The sequence below is a fragment of the Hemicordylus capensis genome, chromosome 2, assembly GCF_027244095.1.
Source record: "Hemicordylus capensis ecotype Gifberg chromosome 2, rHemCap1.1.pri, whole genome shotgun sequence".
NCBI lineage: Eukaryota > Metazoa > Chordata > Lepidosauria > Squamata > Cordylidae > Hemicordylus > Hemicordylus capensis.
This window is the reverse complement of record NC_069658.1, coordinates 176727287-176749414: the sequence shown is the minus strand read 5'-3', so window position 1 is coordinate 176749414 and position 22128 is coordinate 176727287. Positions and strand designations below refer to the sequence as shown.

Below are 22128 nucleotides of genomic sequence, written 5' to 3'. Positions count from 1 at the left end.
GTGAGGATAAACACAACCACGCACACTGCTCTGGGCTCCTTGGAGGAAAAGTGGGATATTAAATACATACATACATTCATACATACATACTCCACTGTGCCCCCTGGAGCTGTGGGGGGCAAGTCATTCAAGTCAGGGCATCACTTCTAGGGTCAAGGGATCCACTTTCCACTGCTCAATCTACAGCTGTTGCTTGAAGGGAGAGATCCCTTTGGTTCTCCACAGGAGTCCCCCAAACTTTGGTTGGCCGATAGAAGCCAGGAACAGAAGGGGTCTCTTCTGTCAGTGGAGGCTGGTGGGCAGGGCAATGAATGGGGCACAGCTGCGGGTAACCACAGGCCAACCCGGGACTGAGAATTCACACACACACACACACACACACACACACACACACACACACTCCCCTTTTTCACTCTTTGCTCCCAGAGGTCCTCAACCGGTGGTCCTCTAGATATTGCTGGACTAGAACTCGGGTTCATTGTTGGCCTTTGAGAGAGCCCTTAATACCTCTCTGTTTGGCCTGGGGGCTTTACAGAAAGGGCTGTTACCCCGAATCTCCTCCGGAGGAGAGAGTGTGCGTTCATACTCCAGCCGTACATATCCCAAAGTCCATTCAAGTTCCTTACAGCAATGATGTGGACTTGAGGATTTTTATTCCAGACTATAAAACAGATATGATTCCAGCATTTCAGAAGGCAGGATTACCACCAAAGCACAAGTCTGGCAAGGTTGGTGGATAGTAGACTCATGTTTGTCTGTAGTGCTTTGCCCCTCTTGGGTAAGCCCTCCTTTCAAAGTGTCTGCAATACAGATTTACCACAGGGTTTTACAGGGAGAATGTTTTCTGTCCACTCATGCGCACACACACCAGGGAAGCCTTATTCAGACATTACGTTGTACTAGTATTTTTCAGCCCGTTGAAATAGCGGGCGCTAGTTGCCTTCTCCACCTGTGTACAGAGCGGTATCTGTGGACAACGTACCCTCATTGTGCAAGTGTTGAACATAACATGTGAATCTGGCTACTGAGTTCTCAACCTTGTGTTGCACTTTAGCATGCTAAGAAGCAGAAGCCCTGATGGGGCCATGCAGACAGGAACGGGCTTGTTTTTGGTTTAGCTGCCACCCCACTGATGTGCCTGAGTGCACCTCCTCACTTTCCCCCATATCAATGGACCACCTATGTCCATTCCATCGGGGAAATCTCCAGTGCATCACTTGGAAATGTGGTTGCCTACCTTCCGTCCTGATGCTTCATGTCCCAGCCCTCACTGACAAGGATCCTTTTACGTGTGTCCATCTGCTATCAATGTTGGGGATTTTGTTCGTCTCTAACACTATGCTCAGTTTGCCTGAATTGTCTCCTCTGAAAGGAGTGCTGGTGAGTGTTGCTGCTGGCTCTCTCGAGAATTTCAGTGGCATAAGCATTATGATATACAGACACTAGGGGAAAGAAACATTCCCTAAAGCCTGATTTTACACGTTTACTGTGCAATGGATTCCCTTTCAATAGGATCTGGGCCCGGCAGGAGCCGCTTTTCGGTGGGTTCTTGGCACAGCTCTACAGTCATGCTCAGTGGCCTGCAGTCACCTGGACAGAGCAGTTGTGCAGTTTCTGTAGGCACAATTGCTGCCCGACTGAGATCGGGGCAAGAGTTTGGGGTGAAACTGTTGTGCAATTCACCCTGCCCATTGGTTGCGGGCCTTTAGCATTCCATTCAGAATCCCGTCTCTACCTGTTAGGATCTCATCTCTACCTGCTGCTGTTTCTAAGTTAACCTGCTAACTCAGAAACAGCAGTCTATTACCACTGGAGAGATAAAATGTACTAGTAAGTATTGAGGCCCTATCTAGAAACATCCATCTTTTGGGCTACCAACTCCAAATGGCAAATGGATAATATCCATGAGATATTTTGGAAAATATCCTCAAAGCCTGAAAATAGGGCAATAGTTTTGATCAATCTGGAAAAGGTTGTAAAGGAACTGAATATGAGATAGTATCCTTGTAACTTGTGATGTGAGTGTAGAGTGCAGTGACCTTCCACTTGCAGATCATCTCAATGGCCATTAAGAAAGATTGACAGGAACACACTCTGATCGTTGTTCTTACTTCAGGTTGATGAATGTGTGTCACATATTCACTGGATCATTGAAACATCGGGTGGTAACTCGCATCTCTGAATAGGCTCCCCTAACAACACCACAATTGCAACCTCCATATCACCTCAAGCGCAAAACTTTCCCATGGAGTTGTTGTTTTGGACATTTAGCCATGAGCTGGGTGAATATGTATGTATGAATTAGCCTTTAAAATTGTTTGCTTTGGGGGTCGGGGGGGGGATCAACATTCTTTCCATTTGGCTCTTGCATCTCTGCATATCTTCAAATCCACTAGAGACGTCTCATTCAAATTGTAGCAGAGGTTATATGCGCAAAGGTGACCAATTCAGATGTCGCATTTTCTCTGTTTTGTGTGTTTTCAGTGCTCAACTGCAGCCTCTATGAAATATTTTTGTTCATACAAGGTGTATTTTTGTCTCCCTTACAAGTGGAAGACAGCTCGGAGCTCTCTTTTCAGGGAGAAGATGATGTGAACGTGTGGAATGGAGGAATACAGGCCAAATCGGGCAAGATATTCTAGTATGATTTGGGTTCCATGTCTGGGGGGAAGAAAATGAGCTACCTGACCACCCTAAGATGAAATGCTCCTCCCAGGAAGCACAGAGCATCTGTCTTGGTGGAGGGAGCGTAAACAAGAAAGAGCCCACCAGGCATCAAGCAATTGCATCGTCTGCAGCTGGGTTTTCAAACTGTGTTTTGGGGGACCCTGGGACCCCACAGAGGCATCTCAAGGGCTCCTCAATGAGAAGGTCAGGAATGGTGGGCATGTTCTGCCTGAAAGACAACCTGCTCTCTTCTTTTTAACCAACCTTGTGTTGGAGCTAGAAGAAAGAGTTAACTGTGTTTCAAACCACAGTCAAAGTCCAGTTGAGGAAACAGTGAGGCCCCTCATTTTGTGTTTCTTTTTCTATGTAAAATGCTTTGGAAAACATTTGTGGAAAAGCAGTCTATAAATAGTAGTAGTCCATAGTAAGAACCAGCTTCCCCCAGGAAGGCTGAAAGCAGGATGCCATCCATCCTCAGGCAGTCAAGCTCCACATTATTGACCCTTCCAAGAGAATCTAAAATTCCTGGGGAATATCATCTGTATGTATGAGGGCCAGCTTGGTTCCAGCATTTTTCAAAAATGGTGCGGCATGCTTACAGCCAGAGCAGCGTTCTAGAGAGTGTGCTACACTTGGACTAAGACCACCTGTAACAAATGCTGGCTTTCCCATGAAACTGACTGAGTGATATTCCCCAGGAAGTGTTAATTCTCCTGGAAGGGTCAATAATGTAGAGCTATGACTGCCTGAGGATGGATGGCATCCTGCTGTCAGCCTTCCTGGAGGAAGCAGAATGTTCTTATTATTCGCTACTACCACCACTACTACTACTATATAGATCTTGCTTTTCCACAAAGGTTGTGCTCCAGTTCATGGCAAGGCTTTTTCAAAAAATGCATTCCATTAACCCTCCTGTCCTTTATGTTACACAGGTCCCTGTTTTCCAAATTCACACTCTGTTGGACCGAGTTCATAGAACTCAGGGTACGTGTACCGTGTGAAGCCCTCCAGTACATCAAAGCCAACCATGGAAGATACCTGTGAAGGCATGGGACTGGAAGACCACACTACCCAATGTACAGGCCAATGGGATCGGTCCCATTGATGAATGGGAAGACATCATTCAGCTCGACTGACCTGTCTATAAGACACAACCACCTGTTGTGGCCCTTATCCAGCCCTTCTTTCCCCCATCAGGAAGTCATGGCCAGAAGAAGTTTTCCGTTCTGAGATGCTCCCTTCATTTTGCCAGAAAGACCCAATAAAGGATGTATTAATTGCGGGATTTTGTTTTCAGTATCACACAAAAATTGGTGGCTTTCACATTTTCATACCAAGGACAATACATTCTATTAATGTTTTATTTTTATATAATGTGTACTGTTTATTGTAAGCCTCCCAAAGACATAAGTTTTGGGTGGTACAGAAATACATGAAATAAAATAAATCAATTGATAATGTAATTCTGCTCTTGGAATCTTATTTTCTTTCTCGCGGAGTAGTTCTTCAAACGGGCCACCATGCAAGCACATCGCTTTTAGCATGTGCAGGCAAGGCGTCAGCCTGGGCACTGCAGCCTTCCATAAAGATAAACTTTCAACATTTTAACGGGTGGGGAGCAGGCCGTGCCCTTCCTTCTAGACGCCCTGATTGATTGGGTTGTGTCTCTCCAGTGGTGTTTCTGCCTTTCCCACTCTTGCAAATGTCAGGGGAAGATCACTTTTCTAGCCTCCATACATTTTCTGCAGGGAAGAAAAATAAACCAGGCAAAAGAGGAAGCAATGTAGAACACAGACGTCAGTGATTGTTGTTGGAGGTTGTTAATTTTCACCCCCAGTAGGTAAAGCAGCAGAGCACTAAGGAATGAGCACACACTCCCGTCCAGAGTAGGTAGCAGAGGATGGTCTAGTTGTTGCAGCTCTTTAGAGAAAATGCATGGAGATTCTTGTTGAACTGAATACTAAGCATTGATTGGTGAAGTACACTTGGATAGGAAAGCCTAACCCTAATCTAAAGGCCAACATGATGAATAGGTAAGGAGGGAGACAGATGTTTCCATCGGTTCTCTAAGAGGAAAGGAAGGATTGAGTCTCATCAGCACAGGAAGTGCGGAAGAGTCAGATCAGGGCTCACAGAGTAGAGGCAGATAGAAGAGTTGAGGGAGACCCCCACTCACGACCTCTACTCCCAATGCCCCTAGTGGTCATCATTAGGATAGTTGGTGCAAGAGGTCGATGCACTGGAACTCCATCTCCAACAATTGTGACTGTGTGATTGGAAAAGCTGGTGCTACACAACCAAACGAAACCCCCCTCCTCTCTCTGGATGAGCTGTTAGGGCACCCTTTGCCTCTTCCCAGGAATCTTGCTGGCCAGCTAATTGCTCAGCTAGGGAGGCATCTGCAGTCAGTGACATCTAGGACAATGAGGACTAGTCATCCTGAAGAGGTGATAACGCACAATGTAGCATTACAGTGTAAGGACTGGAGGGAGGACTAGGCCTCGCTTAGAGCCAAATCAAAGGGACCAGCTCAGAGGACTGGGCGGGATTCCTGGCTCCACCCCCAGCAGAAGCTCTGGTCTCCTGGTGAGTCTGTCCCAGGAGGAGGAGGAGGAGGACCCCAAGGAAGAAGCAGGCCGAGAGCTGCTGGGGAGATGGGAAGGCCGCAGGCTGTGAGGAAGAAGGACCAGGACATCCGTGCAAGGCCTCCGGAGGGAAGTCGTTCTTCTGTACGGATCGCTGGGGATCTACATTGCCAGGTTACTGAGACCTCTCTCTGGTCATCTCTTTGATGAAAAGTCCTTACTGCACCGCTTTTCCTTGGAATCCGAAACGAAATCCTGGCTGCTCTGGGTCTGCCTTCGGCACCTGCCTTTGGAGGCCGAGGACTGCTCAGCCCTTTGGGGGAGGGTTTGGCCCCTTAATCCCCCACCCCCACGCACCGGATATGGGGAGCGTGTTTCCCCACATCAAAATAATAAAGTGGATGGTGGCAGCAGCCTCCTGGGAATCCCTTCCGGGCAAGGATCCCACCCCAGTGAGGGAACTCCTCCCCGCTCCCCCTGGGCCTCTGGCAGGAGTCCTGACACACACCCAGGAGGAAAGGGATCTGGCTTGGAAAGACCGGCTTCTTCCTGCCTGAGGGGTGGTGAGTCCTCCTTGCTGCCTCTCTCTGTGGGGACCAGCCAGAACTGTGGGCAGCGAATGCCTTGTGCTGAATCCGTGTTGCCATCCTGGTATGTTTTAAAGGGTTTCTTAGGGGGGTGGGGACAAACCATCCATCCCAGAGGGAGATAACTAGGAGGAGGATGGAAGGCACAGACAAGACCGAAGATCGGAAGTCTCCGTGAAGCCCGAGCTGTCCATTGATTGAAGTTACCACATCTCGACTTCTGCGAGACCTTTAGACTAACACTAGTGTCATCCCAATCTTGATTCTGAGATTGCCCTGGATGGACAAATGTTTCCAGGAGTCCAGATCTGCAGGGCTTGTGCCACCCCCACCCCTCATAGCCCACCAGGAGTGTAATGAAACTCCCTGGTTCTGCTTACTTCCCAGCACCGCAAAGACAGGGGAGTTGCTGAGCATCCATCAAGGCCCTTTCCATGCCTGGTGGGTCAGCAGCGGTGCAGCCACCTCCTTGACGAGAGCTGCTTTCTGTCGGTTTGGTTTACCTTTGGGGGGCTTCATCAAAAGGGAAGGTGGATTCTTCATTGCTTCCTGTGTTTGAAGCGGTGTCTGTGGTTAGGTTTGCCCTCACAACAAGCCTGTGAGGTAGGTTAGGCTGAGAAATGAGTGACTGGCCCAGAGTCACCCAATGAGCTTCATGGCTGAACAGGGATTTGAACTCGGGGCTCCCCAGTCCTAGTCCAACTCTACACCACACTGGCTCCAGTGTGGACAGCTATAGGATGCAGAAGTTGGTCATTCCTTCTCCTTGTTGCCTATGTGAGGAGGTGTGTCAAGCTGCACCTTTTCAGTCACTTCCCCATTGCAGACTTCTTGTTAGTCTTGTACTGCACTGTCTCAACACTCGGTCCCAGTTTGTATGTTTCTGGAAGAGTGCGCTTGTCTGTGGCTGGATCCCATACCGCTCAAGGAAGGGATATACAGGCGGACCTCAGTATCTGGGAGGGTTCCATTCTCCGCTACAACCACCGATTCCGAAACGGCATATACCAAGGCATTAAGTCAATGAAAAAATTGCTGGGGAAATGGCCACAGAACGTTTAAAAGAGTGAAATAAAGCACCCTACTGTGCTCTGTGGGCACCCAGCTAGCCACCCACCCACCCCCGTCTTAGTCCTTTCCATTATTCAGCAATTTTTTTTGCAGAAAATAGTGTTTTTAAAAACTTAATGAGCTCCCTTTTACAAAACGGCATCTGGAAATATTTTTGGAGGATATTTTCGGGCATCTCCATACCGTGGATACACAGAAATTAACCATTTCTTTTCCGTGTAAGCCGGGGTCGGGTGTCAATTGCCCGACCACGGATATGCTAAACCACAGATATAGGATCCATGGATAACTGGGTTTGAATTCAACCTGAGGACAACTTCAGCCATGCCCTTTTAATTCCACAATGCTCCCATGATCTTTGTAAAGAAGATCCAAAGCAGGCCCAGGGAATGAATGAAGGGGTTTCCTTTCATATCACCATCTCTGGAAGGGCTAAAACGGGTTCTGCTTTACAGGCAAGCCCTGTTCTCCATGGATCCTCCTACTTATAATGGCCAGGAGGCACGTTGGTGCTGGCCCTTTCTGGTCCTCTTCATGTAACCTCACTTAGCGACTTGGACAACTACGAAGCAAGAGAGTGTGAAGGGGGAGAAAAATGACACAGCGCCGACAAAATGAAAGTGGAAAGCAGGGTGGGGAGAATTCCCCAGGTGCTGGTAGATTTTTCTAAATGTTGTTATTGGTATATTTTCACAAAATAGTTTTGGTGTTGCCTATTTGCTAACAACAACAAAACCAGCTCACTGACTTCTAGCAGAGGTTTTTACTTTGTAATGGCATATTAGATAGATAGATAGATAGATAGATAGATAGATAGATAGATACTGTAGATAGACAGATATTTTATTCACGACCCATGGTCAGCTTATAAAACAACTAAAAATGGGAGAATAAATAAATCCTACAAAAGATTAACAGTTGCTAGAAAATAATAAAACATCGGTCACATACAGTACCAATCAAAGACTTAACTAGCAATTGCTAACAAGAAATAGAAATAGAAACTAAAACTTCAGGAAGAACATACGCATGAAATAAAAAACTGACGTAACCACACAGCATTAGAGCAACACTTCGCGACCTTATATGTAATAGATGGAGATTGATCTGTCCAAAGATAAGAGACACAAATGTCTTCTAAGCATCCTGGAGAGGGTGCCAGACAAGGAGATATCAGGGAGGGTCTTAACTCTCTGTAAAACAAACAACGGAGCAATACATGTTGGATGGTTTCAATCTGCCTATAACCACAAGGGCAGATTCTATCTTCCCTAGGTATACTCTTTATTCTCCCCACATGCACAACCGACGGGAGCAGGTCATACCTTGCTCTAAAGCAGGGCTGGGGAACCTTGGCCGTCCAGCTGTTTTTGATCTGGGATCATGGAAAACTCGTGTTGCTTTTCATTATCCAGGATTCTCTGCTTCAGAGCCTGTAGAGCTTGATTATGGCTCAACAAAACCAGATAATCCATGGAGAATCCCAATGAAAGAATTTTAGCATGGATTGCCTGGGCCCAAGAAGATTGAAAACTATCAACCCAAATGGCCAAAATCCATCCTTGAGGAAAGAAGTTTATCCTAAGCCAAAATGCTAGGATCAACATCCAAGCTCTAGCCTCAATTCTCAGAATACCCAGATCAAATCTCAACATCACAGAATGAGCACATCTTGGTGCTCTTAGTATTGTCCTAAGAAATTGATTTTGCACAGCCTCCAGGGGTTTATAAGAAGGATAGGGGCCCTACTGTGCGCCATACAGTGACTGACTCCTAGCTTTGTTCTCCCTGGCTTCTCCAAGAGAGGGCTGAGAGAAATTCCTGCCTGTAGCCTTGGAGAAGCCACTGCCACTCTGTGTAGAAAATACTGAGCTAGATGGACTAATAGTCTGACTCAGTATATGGCAGCTTCCTAGGTTCCTAAGAGGACAGCATCCAACAGGGATGGTATCCTAATGGAGAATTACACAGAGAAAGCAAGAGTGTGTTGGTGTGTTGAAGAATTTGTGGCTTTGGAGATTACAAACTTGGTTCAGGGGTGTCCAGCATCTGCCACATTCTTCTCCAAATCTAACCTAAGAGAGGTAGGCTGCAGCATTGACTGCTAGGTGCCATCCACCAAAGTGAGAAGCACAGAGACTTGCATCGACCAGCATGCCTACCAGGCAGAGGAGAAAGGTGTGTGGGTCTGCTGGCCCTCCCCTCCGCTCTGCTCTTTGGCAACACAGGCTTGCGCGTGGGCTTCTTGTATGTTACTGCAGATGACACTTGCACAAAACCATTCATGATCTTCTCTTTCGTCTCCCTGACGCACCTCAAGGCTGTCAGACAGATCAAGGAGAGGGACAGTACACACTTCTTTGCTTGTAACAACAGTTTCTAACTGAAGTTGAGGATTCCAATAGAAAAGGCTCTCTTCTAATGTGTTCCTTGGGATTCTCACTACTGAGTTTTGCATGGTGTCAAGACATGCTGCTCTCTGCTGGATTGACACCTCTTTCTGATCCGTCTGTTGTTTCTCATGTGGTACAAACGTGGTCACATCTTCAAGAGAAGTGTAGTTTTGTATTCCACAGCAGAGCAAATAATAGCAACTTCCTTACAGTACGTTCAATTGCAGACCTAATTCAAAAGGAGCATGGAAGTCTCCTGAGCAGAGACAAATGAAGAGGTTTATCTCTCCCTCCCTCCCTCCCTCCCTCTCGTAATGTCAAATACATCTCATGGACAGCATCAAAACTTCCATATGGCCTAGAAAGCTGGGCTTTGGAATATGTTGAAGACAATCTAACTAGCAGAAAAAACCAACAGTAGGATGTTGATGCACTTGTTCCCAGGGTCGGTGCCAGACTCTTTTGCGCCCTAGGCAAACACATTGACACTCTACACTCTGCACCCCCCTGAGGTCTGAGGTCTGCACTCTGCTGCCTAGTTGGCCTAACGGTAGCACTGGGCCTGCTTGTTCCTCACAAGGGGGACACAGAACTGTAAGGCACTTGCATCTAGACCTGAAACTTGCTGAAGGTGCCTCCGATTAGAACACTCTTTGAAAGTGAAGATCCTTTTGACATGTAATCCTGAACCTGAGACAAGGAAACCCTCCAACAGAGGCCAGGCTGCTTGCTTCTTGCCAGTGATGATGAGAACTTGCTGCATCTCTCTGTGTGAACTAGCCAAAGGTATGAGCAGGGACTGACTGATGTTGAATACATGTTGTGAAGGAGATGCTGACTGCTTTGGCTGCTAGGCCAACCAGAGTGGTCTCGCTTGGAGATTGGTCTCACCATGCCCCCAATCCCCCTTAGCAATGCGAGTCTCCAGTTGTGATGGTGGGGTCCCTGAAGGAACCAGCAGCCTCACCACCCATGGGCCGGTGAGCATGGTGGCAGCCTGGTGTGGGATCACTTCAAGTTCTGCCTTAGTGACCATAGACATGCCGTCTGCACCTACTGAGTAGTAGGTACTGGGTAGTAGGTACTGTCTGCATCTTCATGAGTCAGCAGGGGAAAGGACCCCAAGCGTCTTGGGACGATGATGGTGCTGCTGTACCTGCGACCCCTTTCACCCCCTTTCTCCTGCTGGCAGCAATGGTTCTGGCGTTCCCTCGGCTAGCAGCAGCAGCAGCAGCTGCTGCTCCCAAGCCTCCAGGATTCGAAGGGCACTTGCAATAGGGGGCTCCCACCACACAGGCCCTGCTAGGGCCCATAGCCAGCCGCAATGTACAACCTGGGACACACCCTGGCTACGGGCCCCTGCTGCTCCCATGGCGCTCTTGCGGAGAAGCGCCAAAAGATAGCCGGCCATTTCCACCGGGGTGAAAAGGCGCAGTGCATGCTGAAGGAGAGGCAGCTTGAGCTGGACCTGCCTGAACACCTGAACACTCAGGAGGTTCCTACCCAGTGGAACTCTGACCTTCTTCTCCGGGATGGTTTGGTTGGGGGGGGGGGTTTCTGCTTCATGCTGTGCCTCAGGAGAGGCAAGGAGGTTTGATTCTGTAATGTCCTTTTCTCTGCACTGAGTGTAATGCTGTTCTCTTGTCAGTATAACAACCTGGTTTTGCTGGTTATCAGATTGACAAAAGCAGTACTTGGCTTCCTTCCTTCCTTCCTTCCTTCCTTCCTTCCTTCCTTCCTTCCTTCCTTCCTTCCTTCCTTCCTTCCTTCCTCGAGCTCTGGTTTGGTAGTCTGTGTGTGAGATGGTGTTGTGGAGAGAAAGGGACAGTGGCAGCTCAGCTCTATGTGTCTGTGTGTAATATTTCTTGGTGATTGCCGTGATGAGCTCTCTATCTAGGGCTCCCTTTGAGGATGATCAGGAAGCTACAGCGGGTCCGGAATGCAGCGGCTCACCTTCCCATGGGTGCCAGAAAAGATGATGGGGTAACACCTCTCCTGCAGTCATTGCACTAGTTGCCTATTGGCTTCCGAGTTCAATTTAAGGTCCTGGTTCTGACCTTCAAAGCCTTGCAGGGCTTGGCATCTGTCTACCTACAGACCCACCTCTCCCTTTCCAGTTACATCCAGGGGCGTAACGATGGGGGGGCAGGGGGGGCACGTGCCCCCGGCACCTCTTGGCAGGGGGCGCCAAAAAATGCCCCCGCCAATCCCCTGCCTTTGGCAAAAAAAAAAAGGTTTTTGTAATGTAATTTTTAATGTTGCCTTGTTTGCATGTTTTTGTGCACTGCCCAGAGTCTTCGGAGTGGGCGGTAGAGTAAATGTTTCAAATAAACAAACAAACAAATAAATAAATAAAAGATAAATAAATAAATAAATAACTGGCTTCTGAGGGCACCAGAGCGGGTTTAGTATGATGGGTGCTACCCACCACTCAACCCACAGAGCAATTGGGAAATCAAGTGATTTTTAATGATTTCTTTTTAATTGTGTCAGGGTCATTTCAGTCCATTGCCCTACTGAGCCAGATAAAACTACATCTGATGAGAGCTAGTCTCTCCGTTGGTTTTCTGGGAGGACTAGTCTTCCCATTGGTCAGCCTTTTCCTTCCCACTGTCAACAAGGTGCCATTCACATTTCCAATGTCTTCTTTGTGGTTTTATTGCTGTGTTACAGTCCTGTAACGCCAGCCCCCACCAACAGGCACAGTTACCATCCACATCCCCAGTCAGCTGGTGTGACTCCACAGACCAAGACATGGGTGACAGAGCATTCCTTCCTCCCCAAAGTTTTGCCCAGCAGCCAGGCTAGGTTTTGCCATTTGGCAGCAAGCCGGCTGTCTTACCAATGGATTATTGACTTGTGCTGTAACCAAACAATGGTAGCCAGCCTTCATTCCAAAAGACAGTGTCCCACCCCTCTCTGTTTCTTTTTCCATTCCAGGTCTGAGGACTGCAAAGCAGAAGAAGGAAGGAAAGAAAGAAAGAAAGAAAGAAAGAAAGAAAGAAAGAAAGAAAGAAAGAAAGAAAGAAAGAAAGAAAGAAAGAAAGAAAGAAAGAAAGGGCGGAGGCCAGGAACCATTGAGTAGAGGGCCTTCCTCCACCCAGCCCAGGACATTCCCCAACACTTGCTGGGTTGCCATGATGCTCTGCTCTAGATGAGCTTCCGTGGGCTGGATCACCAGCCCTCCTCACACGATGAAATCTAAGATTTCTTCCTCCAGCGAAATGAAGCCATCTCTGCCAATTAATCTAATAGTAGCAGTCCTGCACCTGGCCGTGTCCAGAGTCAACCAGCTGGACCCAGGGACGCAGGGATATTCTTATTGAGCTTTTTCCATCCTGCGCCACAAACTCCTGCTGCTTCCACTCCCGGGCTACTTGTCCCATTTGAGACCACTTCAGAATCTTTTCTATGTAAGGATGCCACAGTTTTGCTTTGTCATAATATGTTCTATGACGAAGGGAGAATTCAGTGTCAACTGAAAATCTCCCGGTTGGCCCCAACTGGAAACAGAAGCGAAGCCCTGTAGTGGTAACCAGTTCAGAAGACGTCGTTCCATAATTCCATCATTGGTTTCATTCAGAAAGAAAGACTGGCATGATGCTTTCTTCTCAAGTCAAGTCCCATGGTTGTCTTTTTCTAGAGTTACATGGAAAGCTGAAGAGTTTGGATATTATTCTGCAGGAAATGTAACTAAACTGGTTCAACGTGTTTGAACTGGTTACCAAAAGACTTTGGAAAGTCAGTATTTGACCCCACACTGAATGGGAGAGTTCCAAAAGAATCACGAATTTGAACTGGAATTGACCCTCAGTTGGAATTGGTTTGACTCCCTGCACAGGTGATTTCTTAGTTTTCTGAGATGTAATATATGAGCTCTTGTTCCAGGTTAATTGTGAGCATCCTTTCCCACTTCCATATGTCCTGGTGGTTTCTTGTCCCAACTGGAATGAAATACAATACCACGATAAACATGAGTGCTTTTTCAATGTTGCATTCTCAAGACTGGTTGTCACTCATATACTCATGTCTGATCTTTTCTTCCTCCCCATAGAACAAGAACATTGAGGTGCTCCAGAAGATTATCAGGGCTTTGCTGGAGGAGGCCCCCTCTGTCTGGAGTTTAATCAGCATCTTGAAGGTAAGTGCAATGTATGCCCTATTCAGACAGTAGGTAGTACATGTGTGGAGGTGTCTAAACACTGGTAAATGATTTTGTGTGCATGACTGTAGTTGCATACATTTTTAAAGTGAGCCTGGGCACGGGCCCCTCATAGGCCTGGTCCAGCTAGGAAGTGTCATGCAGTGCCTGAAAACTGGACTGCCTTTTGGTTACATGGTTTTCATTCACCCCTCAGCTCGTACATGGTCCTTTTCTGCACCTTTCCCAGCTCTAACATAATCTGGCTGAGCTGGGCTGACCAGAACTACACCCCACATGTCAAAGGTCTCTGCCCCAAAGTGTTGGGGCAGCTGTCTCGACCCAATTCCTCAGCCAGGAGGAGGACGGTGCACCATCTGGAAGCCTATTGGGCTACCTGTATTGCTGCCCCTCCTTCTGTTCTGCACTCCTTCCCTGCCCCATTGGCCCCCTCTCCTGCCAATGTCTGCTTAAGGGTCGCTTTCTCACCTTCTCCCTGCTCTCTTCTAGGCTGTGAAGAGTCTGCCGTTGCTGCAGGCGGCTGTTTAAGACCTCCCCCACCAGTGACTCCGCCAAGTGCAAGCCCCCCAGAGGGAGGTTCTTTAAATGGAAACACCGCATTGAGCCAACTCCAGATCCAGATCCAGCTCCTGCAGGGGGCTCCCCAGCAGTCTCCGGAGTCACCATCGGTGAGGAGGTGCCCCAGGCTCCTGGGAAATGCTTGAGACTTGGGGTGACTCTTTGGGGAGGGTGGGACATCTAGTGCTTGGGATCCTGGCAGACTTGTGGGTCTGAATGAATGGCCTTTGGCGAGAAGTCGCTTCCCTTTGGTAGATGCTAGGGATGTGTATAAAACCGGTTTGCCCGGTTCGGTTCAGGTCCGAACCGGGTCCGAACCGGGAGGGGGTGGTTCGGTTTTGGTTTTGTCCGAACCACCCCCTGGTTCGGTTCGGAGCTGAACCGAACTGGTTTGGAGCTGAAAAAGTAGCTAGGATGGTAGCTGGCACCCAGGGGTACCTGTCATCCAAACCCCAAAGCAATCGGACACTCGTACGATTTTTTTATGAATTTTTGAAAATTATTATTATTATTTGCTCATAGGATATAATGGGATTTGAACCAGACCATTATTCCTTATTGTGGAGCACCCATGAGTGCCAACAACCATGCAAACCCTGAAGCAATCAGAAACCCCTATGATTTTTTATGAATATTTGAAATATTTTTAATTATTTTTCTCATAGAGTATAATGGGACGCGAACCAGTCCATATCCCCTATTGTGGAGCACCTAGGGGCACAAAAGCCAGATGGGTGGTAGACAGGCAGGGGTGCCTACCACCCAAAAAATCCCAAGGCAATTGGACACTCCTCTGATTATTGGTGAATTGTTAAAATATTTTTGAATTCCTCATAGAGAATAATGAGGATTGCAGCAGAAGATTGCAGCTTCACGTCGGGGGGAAAGGCGTGTCGTTGAGTGCAGCGTGGTGGCTGGTGGTTCCTAGGGTGGGCAAGGAAGCTACCTGAATTATTTGAAAGGAATTGGGCAAAGGGGTGATTTTTGGTTAATTGTTGAAGTTTACATGTCTTAAAGGTTTCCCCCCATTAGATATAATGAAGGGTGTATCGCTTCACGTCGGGGGGAAAGGGGTGGCCTAGAGCGGTGTGGGGTTGGTGGTAGTGCCGGTTATGAGCAGGGAAGCTATCTGCATTTTTTTAAAGGATTTGGGCAGAGGGCTGATTTTTGGTTAATGGTTGAAGTATACGCGTCTTTAAGGTTTTTCCCCATAGAGAAGCATTGAGGTGTCAGCAGCCCCATAAGTGCACTTGGGGGGTGCTGGGGTGGCCCAGAGCGAGTGGTGGTGTAGTGCACATAGGGTGTCAACCATCCCCATGGGTTTCTAACCCATGGGGTACAGGGTTCTGTTGTTTCTGAGGTATTGTGTGGATTCTATGATAGCATATTAGAGTGGATTCATGGTGTCTCATTGAAAAATCTCATTTGTCCACAGAGAAAGGGCAGTGGCAAACCAGGCAAGATCTGTGATCAACCCTTTTTAAAAAGATGACCATTAATTTGTTAAGTATTACAGTCTTCTCCCAATCAGGTCCTTCCCAGACCAGGATTGGACGTTTTAGGAAAAAAGAGGAAAAACCATCACAGACTTTGCTGGGTTGCCATTTTCCTCTTCTTTAGAGGAGCTTCCATTGGCTGGATCACCAGCCCTTCTCACACTACGAAATATAATATCTCTCCCTCCAGCAAAATGAAGCCGGCTCTGCTGTTCAATGTGAAAGCAGCAGTCCTGCACGTGGCGGTGTCCGGGGTGGACCAACTGGACCCAGGGACCCAAGTAAATTCTTCTTGCGCTTTTTATCTTGCGAAGAAAACGTGACACCGCTGTCAGTACGAGTGATTTTTCAATGTTGTATTCTCAAGACCGGTTGTGTCTCCTACTCATGACTGATCTTCTCTTTCTCCCCTTGAAGGAGAACATGGCATCCTGCAAGAAGGTGCTCAGGGGGCTGCTGGAGGAGGCCACCTCTATCCAGAACATAATTGGCATCTTGAAGGTAAGTAAAATGTAAGCCCTATTCGGACATTAGGTATTAGATGTATGCAGGTGTCTGAACACTGGTACGTGATTTTGTGTGCATGACTGTAGTTGCGTTCCTTTTCAAAGTGAACCTGGGCACGGGCCCCTCACAGGCCTGGTACAGAGAGGGAGTGTCAAGCAGTGCCTGTATTAAACAGCATGTATGAATTGCTGTCCCTGTGTCCAGATCTGCACCTGTGCACTGTCCACTCGTGGTCCGAGTGTGCAACATAAGGTGTGAATGGGGCTTCTTTCTTCATCCTCTCTGACATCCGAATGTGGCCTGACAGAAAGAGGCAGCAGACCCCATTCTCTTAGTTTATTGAAGATATGTCTAGGTGCCTTCCATATTAGAAGCCAACTGGCTGAGAAGACAGAGAAAACATCACTCCCATAAGCAACCTCCAGAAATATTGAAGATCTTGTCAACTCAATTGTGGGGGGGGGGGTGTTTATATGGAATTAGATCATCCTTAGACTCCTTTGGGCCAGCAACCAACGGATCTTCCTGTAGTGGGACAAATTCCTTCCGGGCTTAGCTCTCAGTAGCATGGCAAGGCATGATTTAGGCCAGTGCGATGACTCTGAGATGCTGTTTCAACCCACAGGAGCTCCACACGTACATCAACTCAGAGGAGTCCTGGCTGCAGGCTCTGGGCCAAGAAGACTACAGATACGCTCTGGCTCACATGGCCAGACTGCCCAATTTGGAAGTAAGTACCCTGCTGGGGACATGGCTTCAGCATCCTCTGCTTCAGCATCCTCTGCTTCATCTTCTGCTTCAGCATCCTCTGTGGGCCCCCTTGTCAGATTCCAGGTTCAGAAGAAGACCTCCCAGTGGTCTCTGGTCACACAGGGGCTGCCGGGCAGCATACTTGCTGGAGAGAGGCTGTTTCCACTGGGGCTCACCGAATGCCCCTGGGGACAGCAGCAGGGGCAGGAGGAACAGAAGAGAGCTGGGTCCCCCCAGTGTCTCTTCTGGCTGCCCAGTGCCCAGAAGAGCCACGCTAGATCTTTGGGAATCCTCAACTTTGTATCCAACTAGATCATCTTCAGTTCTTAACTGCTTTGGATATGGTGTCACATTGACATGGCGGGGAAAAGTCCATCTCTATTTCTGCCTGGCCACATGGAAGGTTCTGTTTCGGAAGGAAGAGGAGTTGGCTCATCATGACATCCAGAGCACCATCAAAGGTAATGCCAATTTCCAGGGAATTGGGGAACTCAAAACTGTCTCCTTGGAATCCCAGAATGGGCCTGAGCGACAAAGGTCATCGTTTGTCCAAGAAGCACCAGTTTTGCTCTGACCGCTCTGTGGCAGGCCTCCCGAGTGGGCATGTCTCCAACTCCCGACCCCTCTCACAGGGGTAAAAATGGTTCTTGCAGGCAAAGACCTTGCAGCTAAACTGTGAGGTCTGGAAGCCATGCTTGCCTTCCGCTTTGGGGAACCCCAAGGCAGAAAGTGTCCGATTAGATAGACCCTCCTCTATTTGTTCAACATGTATAAGTCCCTCCTTACCTAAGTCAATTAACACCAGAATATCACATCTTTTCTCATCTCTTCTCTTCTCTTTAGATGGCCTCATCTTAGAGGATTTCCATGAAAAGGAGGAGTTTGTCGCATCCCACATTTCCTTCCTCTTCTTTTTAATGCTAGCAGCCTAAAGCTAGGAGAATATCTGCCTGGAGGAATTACATGTTTTTAAAAATACGTATCATACATATTACATGATTGTTTTTAACAATGGCTTTTAAATGGTTTTGTATTTTATTTTGTATTTTCTTTGCCCCTCCCCCTTTTTGATCTGTTATGATTGTCAGGATCTCCCTGTTAGGATCTCCCCTGATGGCGGCAACTCAGAATGCACGTACTCTGTGCTCCCTCTGTGCTCCCTGTGGACTTCACTGCTTTTTGCACTCTTGGACAGGACCTGGAAACTATCCGTGGTATATGAGGATGACTGGAAATAACCTCTGAGGTCATTTCATAACACTCACGGTCTAATTTTTTGGGTATGTCCGTGTATAACCTTGTTCTTCGCATTTTGTGTCCCCCGCCCCCCAAGCTTACCTTCTGAGTGATGGCACTATCTAAAAATACATTGGCTTAAAAAATTGTGCCATCTCCAGGTTCTAGCAACTCTGCTGAGACCTTCCACCACAGATCTCTTAGTGTTGCAGGTAAGAGATCTGTTACTGTGGTGACTGTTGCACTCTTTATCTGCATTGCTCTGTGGTCAGATCCCGTCTGAAGAGTTCCTGGGAAATGCACTAGAGACCTTGGAACCTCTCAGTAGTTTTAACCATACATTTATGTTCTTAAATACCTCTTAAGCTCAATGTGGTTGGGAAAGGTTGGACAACATGATCTTGCCTCAAGCTTCCAGTCGTCCTCATACGATAAGAAGACATTAACCATTTGTTTCCCATGGATGCTGAGGTTGGGTGTCAATTACCTGAGCACGGATATGCAAAAGGGCGGATATCAGATCCACAGATAACGGGCTTTGCCTGTAAAGCAGATCCCTTTCTAGCCCATCCAGAGATGCCAATGTGAAAGGAAACCCCTTCATCCTCTGGGCCTACTTTGCTTCTTCTTTATAGATATTATTGGGGCGTTGTGGAATTCAAGCTCAGGAAAACATCAGCCGTGTCCTTTGAATACTGTGTGAATTGGCTCTCACTAGCATTTGTTGCAAGGTTTTCCTGTCCCATTTCCTAACTAGGAGCTCACATATTCTGCTTTCAGCCATTAAGATCCATTGGAAATGTGGATTTGTCACATCCCTTATTATGGGCAGCTGGGCAAGAAGCTGTAGCCACTACTTATATTGCTTATATTGCACAACTGCTTAGAAATCCTGCTACAGCTTATTTTATGGGTATGTCTTATTTTTGGGGAAACAGGGTACGCTAAAAAGGACACAATCTGACACTTTGTTTCAGTCGGAGACCAGCGTGAAGTCAAGACAAATATAAAAGAGGAGATAATCAGCATTCTATGGGATCAATAGCACCCAATAAAATCCAAAAAGTCCTCCTCAGCACAAAGTCACTGGAAATACTACTAAAATACTACTAAAATAATTTAAGATAAAAGGGGCAGCATATTCCTGCTTATAGGACTATTACAACTCAAAGCTCAGCTCAACTCCCAAAACTGGGAGGGGATATACAATTCAGGCGCTCTATAAAATATTATCATTAAATTAGCTGCTTTTGAGCTGGCGATACCTGGCCCCACATGCCCACCTGCAACTAGCCAAGGTGTGGCTACAAATTGCTCTGGCATTAAGTCCGTCGTTTATTTGCCCATTTTTAAGCTCTTCCAAAAGCGAAGGGCTGCACTGCAAAATTTGGCTACCCGTCTAGTGGCACAGGAATTGCTTCCTTCCAGCAGCCTAGCAGTCATCTGAGGTAAATCAAGACCTGGGCATTTGACTGTCAAAGGGTGTATGAGATCCCGGCGCAGGTCTCTATAGAGCAGACATTCCAACAACACATGGGTAACTGTTTCAACTTGACCCTCACCGCATGGGCAGAGCCTCTCCCCGTAGGGGATCCCTCTATATCGTTCCTCTAAGAGGGCTGAAGGCTGGGCATTGCATCTTGCCAGGGTGAAAACTCTTCTAAGAGGGGGCACCTCCAAGACAGTGAGATAGGGGGCTGGGGCCAAACAATACCTCACTGATTCCTGGCACTGAAAGTCAGGTACCCTTGCCATATCTGTTTGTCTCTCAATAACCTCTGTTTGATGAGCTTCCTAGCTGTCTCCCAACTTTGCGTAAGCAGGGCAGACTGATCAAGGCCCAAAGAAGTCATCTTTTGGTTCAGTGAGCGCTTCCAGATCGACTGATAAGAGTCCGCTAATACTAAGCGGCACACCCACCCTAATGGGTGTAGGCTGCCACCCCAATTTCATGGGGGTGGGACAAAGGGCTGATTTTTTGTGAATTTCTGAGGGTTTTCTTGGGTGCAGAGTGCTAGATTCATTCATTCATTCATCAAGCAGCATATAGTACTCTCAACTCTAAATGACCCTAACACTCTCACTTCCTCTCACTCTCTCCTTTATTACTATGACGAGTATGGGAATGAATCAATCTAGCACTCTGCTGCACCCAAGAAAACCCTCAGAAATTCACAAAAAATCAGCCCTTTGTCCGATCCCCCTGAAATTGGGGTGGCAGCCTACACCCATTAGGCACCACCACCCCACACCACTCTTTTGGGGCAGATCCACTTTCTGCCCCCCCATCTGCCCCAAAGACACAAAAACTTCAGAAATTCACAAAAAAATCAGCCCTTTGTTCCACCCCCCTGAAATTGGGGTGGCAGCCTACACCCATTAGGCACTACCACCCCACCCCACTCTTTTGGGGCAGATCCACTTTCTGCCCCCCCATCTGCCCCAAAGACACAAAAACTTCAGAAATTCACAAAAAAACAGCCCTTTGTCCCACCCCCCTGAAATTGGGGTGGCAGCCTACACCCATTAGGCACCACCACCCCACCCCACTCTTTGGGGGCAGATCCACTTCCTGCCCCCCCATCTGCCCCAAAGACACAAAAACTTCAGAAATTCACAAAATATCAGCCCTCTGTCCCACCCCCCTGAAATTGGGGTGGCAGCCTACACCCATTAGGCACCACCACCCCACCCCACCCCACTCTGCTGCCCCATATCCCACTCCAAGTCCAGCAACAGTGCCCTGCCCTGAACCTCACCTCATCCAAACTTTTTTGGCCCACTACAGTAAACAGACAGGCACAGCCAGGAGGGAACACGCATAGCATGTGGAGGACGCACGCAAGACAACAACACTCCGCAAGTGGAGCAGCAAGGCTTGGCATGTTGTTGTTGCCCCCTCCTAGCCCACACAGCTTTGAAGAGTAACGGATGATGATGGCAGATAAGAAGAGAATGGCAGCACGCACGTGTCTCTGGACATTTCTTTTCCTGTCTGACTCTGTGGCATGAGATCGCCGCATCTATGTATGGGCAAGCACAATCTTCAAATAAAATGCTGTCAATCAACTCTCAAACATGACCCGATCTTCATTTGGAAACATAATACATCTCCCCACACACACGCACAGGCACAGTGAATTGCACCTGTCCTGTCCTTTACCGGGCCCCACACGGCCACACCACACCACACCACATCACACAACAACACCACACACCACGAAGAGGTCTCTGCAACAAAGCAAGCTAGAATTTGCAGGCTTTTTCGGATTGCATCCCAATGCATACCGCAGATACTGGGCAGAAAGACTGTGTGCAATCACATGATACAACATTACCACTAGTTTGGAGTCTAGATGCCTTTATTCCCCTGTGTGTGTGCACTGTGCGGGTGTGCTGCTCACTCACTCTGCAAGAGGGTTAGGGCTGAAAGGGCTGTGTCGCCTCAGCTTGCAATGTGTGCTCTCTCTGTCTGCGTGAGACCGACATTTGTGTGAGGGCTGCACCAGCATCAAGCTCATCATTGGCAACACAGGTTTTGGGGGGGAGGGGAGGGGAGGGGGGGTGCATGTGTGTGTGTGTGTGCCGCTTCAGGCACAGCAGTAGTACTACTCCCATTGTGGCCAGAAAAAGCAGGCAGCAGCAGAGCAGACCATCTCACTCAGCGGCGGCGGCGACAACCTAATAGCTCAGTAGACCAAGGCAAACCACATATTTGGATTTGAACAGAGGAGAGCATGAAGATTAAGAAAGAACATCACCTGACCAGCAAGCCAAAATCAGAAATAAGCACATCACATTGAGAAACGCAGCAGACAGACGTTTTTTAGATTTCAGCTTCAATGCTATTCTTCATGGGAGGAAGCAATGATGATGACAGTTTTATCAGGCAAGCAGGCTAGCAATTAGCAGCAGCAAGCCCTCTCAGTGACAGTGTGTGTGCCCCCCTTGCCAGGAGGCACAGGCCCATTGCACAGAGCCACTACTCTCCCCCCAGGGATGTCCCTTCCAATCCTGACTGTGCCCCACCCCCCTCGCACACGCAGCAGCCTGTCTCTGAGGTTGTGGATGGATGGTGCGCTGCCCTACGGCCCAGCCTTCAGCACTGGGCAAGTG

General features: G+C 48.0%; 1 long non-coding RNA gene across 1 annotated transcript; it reads left to right on the top strand.

Annotated features, from left to right (window-relative positions):
• The first annotated feature begins 4975 nt into the window (after nucleotides 1-4975).
• LOC128346539 (uncharacterized) lies at nucleotides 4976-13445 on the top strand. Its single transcript, XR_008317034.1, has 3 exons — nucleotides 4976-5426; nucleotides 12244-13144; nucleotides 13358-13445. It is a non-coding gene; the product is annotated as an uncharacterized LOC128346539 (long non-coding RNA).
• Nucleotides 13446-22128: the final 8683 nt, after the last annotated feature.